Source organism: Pinus tabuliformis, chromosome X (assembly GCF_031772625.1).
Source record: "Pinus tabuliformis cultivar Carrire ecotype Pingquan chromosome X, CPIR1, whole genome shotgun sequence".
Lineage (NCBI taxonomy): Eukaryota > Viridiplantae > Streptophyta > Pinopsida > Pinales > Pinaceae > Pinus > Pinus tabuliformis.
This window is the reverse complement of record NC_142308.1, coordinates 1,512,677,519-1,512,682,312: the sequence shown is the minus strand read 5'-3', so window position 1 is coordinate 1,512,682,312 and position 4,794 is coordinate 1,512,677,519.

Here is a 4,794-nt window from a genome sequence, read left to right as displayed (position 1 = left end):
AGCTATCAGCTCATAGGCAGGGGTAGTTCAAGGGGAGGAAGGCTTGGAAGAGGTCAGGAGGACTCTGAGAGGGTCCAAGGGATCCCTAACATCATTCCACAGAAGTTCACAAAGTTCAGATGCCTGGCAACCGTATTTGCAAGCTCCTACAGGATGTCTGCAGGGGATTCTACAGGAAGTTCAGGATTTCTACAGGAAGTCTGCTAATTTCTACAGGATGTTCTGCAATCGGAGTTTTGGGTGATGGATGAGTGAATGAGCTGTATGGGTGGATAGGGAGGTAGGAGGGGAGCTTGTGATGGCTTAAGGACAGAGAGATGAGATGGAGAGGGGGTGTGTAAAGCTGGTTGGTCTATAGGAGGGTAGAGGCAATGGAAGGCCGAAAAGATAAAACAACGTGGATAATAGAAGAGTTGGGAGGCAAATGATCTAACTGGGAGATAAGTAGATGGCTTAGGCATGACTTAGAAGGATAAGGAAACGATGGAGTGGTGCTGTGCAGTGTAAATGAAACAAATCACCCCTGTCTTGCGTATAACCGAAATGTCATCAACCTAGTCTAACTGTTTTATTAGAAACCAAAGAACAACAATGTCGTTTTTAAGGGAAAATCATGCATGGTGCTGAAACAAAGAGTTATTTCTCAAGATCTAAATGCATGGACACTTCTACAAAGCGGAAATATTACGTTAAAGCTTGCATGAACATGTAAAACTGTGTTTTTGGTAGTTGGCACGGTCTGCACTCCCAATCTCTAAACAGAGGTGGAAGTGAGTGTGCAATCAACCCTTTTTTGGAGCTCTGATTAACTCTAATCTCCTTACTCTAATCTAGACTACTGAAAGCAACTTTATCCATAAAACTAACCTACTTAATCACATCAAAAAATTCAACTCAGCAAACTGTGTTTCCAAATACATGTAAAGGGAAAGAAATACAATGCTGAAAGAAAAGTAACAATACAAGGAAAGGAGGCCTATTGCTCTCAGGTTGGGCCCAACCCTGAGAGCTATAGCTCCTCTAAGAACTCAGAATGGAACTCAAATATGCCTGCCTTTTATTAAAAGATAATAGTCATCAGTCTCATAACATGCCAAAAATGGCTTACAAAAAGCAAAACAGAGCTATCAGCTCGTAGTCTAGAATAAACAACAAAGTTTCAAAAGTCCCCATCGAAGGCTACAGCCTCAATATTTATACATTATGAGGGCAAAGATGGCCTCCTAAATTAGTGGGGCTTGGGTGACCAACTAAAAGTAAACTGTTGTTCCCTTAGAATCCGTTGGCTGCCTTCTAGCTCGGTGGTGATAGCTGTTGGAGCTCAGAGTTGGGGTGGAGATCACGAGGAAGGCCATTCAAGGCTGTGGACAACCTTCCTACAAAACCGCAATGCCACCTTGGCTAAACACGCTACTCCCCCTTACTGCAAGTTCCCTTACTGCCTCATCATTCCCCGCAGATCTGCCGCCGTCATTTCTGTTAAAACGCGCTTCTCCCCGACTAGATGGCTCTCACGTGTGCACTGCCCTTTCCTTTTGCCACGACCACCGTTTATCATCCGACTAGACCATCTGACTGGTCGACGTGGCCAGTCGAATGGCCATACGACTGCTCAACCCATTCACTTCACACTCGCAAACATTTCAAAGTAAAATTCATGCAATTCGACGGAAGAAAGGGCGAGGCACTTACCTGTGCGGCCGCGACATGATTCTTCAGGCTTTTGGACGACGATGACTAGATTTGAATGCTCCTGCTACCTTCCAGAGAGCCGTCTTGAGCATCTTCTCGGAGCTGGTCCATGATGCGGTGGAAATCTATATGGATGACTTCACTCCTTATGGGTCCAACTTCAAGGAAGCATTGTCCAATCTGGGAAAAGTCCTAACCAAATGCATTGAGATGAACCTGTCCCTTAGTCCTGAAAAATGTGAATTCCTGATGACTGAAGGGACCGTGCTAGGCCATACCATTTCTTGCCAAGGGTTACAGGTGGATCCTAACAAAATTTCTCTCATCAAGAAGGTTCCACCTCCTCAAAAGGTAAGGGATGTTCGGAGTTTCTTAGGGTTAGCAGGGTATTACAGGAGATTCATTAAAGACTTCAGCAAGTTAGCCTCGCCATTGTTTGGCCTCTTGGCAAAGGATGTGGAGTTTAAATGGACTGACGATTGTCAGAGGGCTCTAAATGAATTAAAGGACAAGTTGGTGTCTGCCCCAATCTTGAGAGGTCCAAACTGGGCCCTACCTTTGCACATCCACACTGATGCCTCGAACAAAGCCATAGGGGCAGCTTTAGGACAAGTTGAACAAAAACTTCCATATGCCATTTACTTTGTTAGCAAAAACTTATCCAAAGCTGAACTGAATTACACAGTAACTGAGAAGGAATTCTTGGTCGTGGTCCATGCACTGAACAAGTTCCGATCTAAATCAAAGGACGACAGTATGACTATTCTACTTTTTCAATGGAAAACTGTAAATGATGTAACAAACACACAAAGAACATCTACAGTCTTTTTGTACAAAGGAGGCGGAATTAAGGCAAAGAAAAGGGGTTTTTAAACAGACACACACTGATCACAGGCTGCAAAAATCAGAGACAAAACTGAAAAAATGAAGCAAAGAACCTCAGCTGCACAGGGCTAGGCTAATCAGTGCACCTGTTACATAGAGAAACTAGATTGCAGCGCAGGTAGCCCTCTCGGGAACTGCGTTGAAATGCAAAATCTCTTCACAGAGCCTGCGCTGGGGCAGAAACGAGAATTCTATCCGGGTTCTGGGTCACGGTTTGCAGTTTAATCTATGGTTTTTGGCCGAGTAAAAGCAATCAGTAATGCACAATCAGAGGGTGGATTTAAAGGAGGTCTAAGAGCTATCACAAAGGGTAATCAGATCATTTGTGAATCAGGTGTTCAAATCATAAACAGATCCAGTGAATGGATTGAAGTAGCAGGTGTCTACTTTGCATTTGATAATGGCAAATGCAATTCGATTGCTACTTCTGTGTTTATGAAACAAACAACAAGAGAAACACAAACAAACTAACTAGACACGATCCCCAGCGGAGTCGCCATTTTGTTAACGGGAAAAGTGTCTACTCAGAACGCCCCTATCCCACTAAGGTGTGACAGTACCTTAGAAACAAACAAAGAAAACTACTTTTGTATTCTTCTTTATGAACTATAAACGAAGAGGAATAGGATGAACCAACCTGTGTCTTGCGCTAGTCCTTTGATCCAATCTCTCTCCTCTTTGACAGCTTCCAGCTACCTGCTCCCTTACTTGCCCAGCTTCACCAAGTTCCTACCTGCTACACCATTTTATATTCATAAATAGCCAGATTCAAGCTAAACATGCACAAAACATCATTGATACACAAGCATGTAGGAGAAACTCAAATAGTTTTATTGATATAACAAGAAGGTCCAGGAGGAGTTACAACCGATGATTCCTGATCCAGCATCAACCCCCCAGCAAAGGAATCCCCTCTTCACCTCCAACAAAGCATAAATCACCCAATACTCTGATCTCTATCTCAAAACCAACAACAGTTCTCTGCAATGTACAAAATTCCAGCCTTTGGATCTCTCGGATGAGGGATCCATATATAGATGTATGCAAAGAGGATGAGTCAGCTTATGATTTGACTAGTGGCTTCTCTCTGTCAGTTCTTGCTTCCACTTGGAGACTGAGAGCCTCTTACTCATCCTTGGTCGAACTCAGTGAGGCAAGTGTCATTGGGGAAGATTCTGGAAGTTTCCATTGTCTGTCCACCTCGCGGAATGACACTGCCATTTGTCATTTCCCGCTCAACACACCTTGGTAGTGCATTTAGGTGCATTGCAACGCACCTAGCTAGTGTACTTGGGTGCTATGCAACGCAGCTAGCTAGTGGAGCAGCTGAAATGATCCTGATTTGACTGATTCTGAGCAGTTTCTGGTGGAGAACTTCTGGGAGAAGCTGTAATTGGTTGACCTTGTTCCTCTAGGGGTCGGAACAACACTTTTAGGGACTTAGGATCCCTTGGTTTATGGACATTTCATGCTTAGAGCTGTAAGGCACAAAAATGTCTATAACAGAGACCATTGCAGCAGCGTAGGCCTCCTGATGCACTCCCATGTCTACTTCAGTAGAACATTCGCATCTGATCCTAAATCCAGAATTATTTGGTCCATCTCATATTCTCCAATCTGCGTGGTTAGCTTCATTTCTCTCCCTATCCCAGTCTTGTGCTTTCCAAACTTCCGGACTATGCACGATTCTCCTGGCGAAGTCCCAGCACAACTATTAATGAGTTCCTGCAATCCTTTTATAGCCTTACTATCACGTTGTAGCTTCATGCATGTTTCGAGTAACATCGTAAGCATATATGGGTCTATCTACGACTCTAGTCTATCTTTGCTTCCTGAAGTGGAGGCATCAACAAAGCTCTTCTTAGCTTCCATGAAGGTTTCCTTAGCGCCCTCCAAATCAAACTATGCTTCTTTCGTCAGAGGCTTGCGAACCCAGGTACTATCTTCGAGCTATTTTCCTTTATCATCTATCGTCATAATTCCACTTTGGAACACATTTTTCACATTTGGATCTTCCTCGTGTAGGTCAAACCTCATCATCTACAGGTTTTGAGTTGGAGGAGGCGATAGCGCTCCCTTGTCGCATATCCTAACTATCATCATAGGACAATCCTCTGTCTCATGATCAAACAAGGTACAATAAAGACATCATGAACGCATTGGATTTTTACAATCGTGGGCATAATGTCCTGGCCCTCCACAATTATAAAATATTAA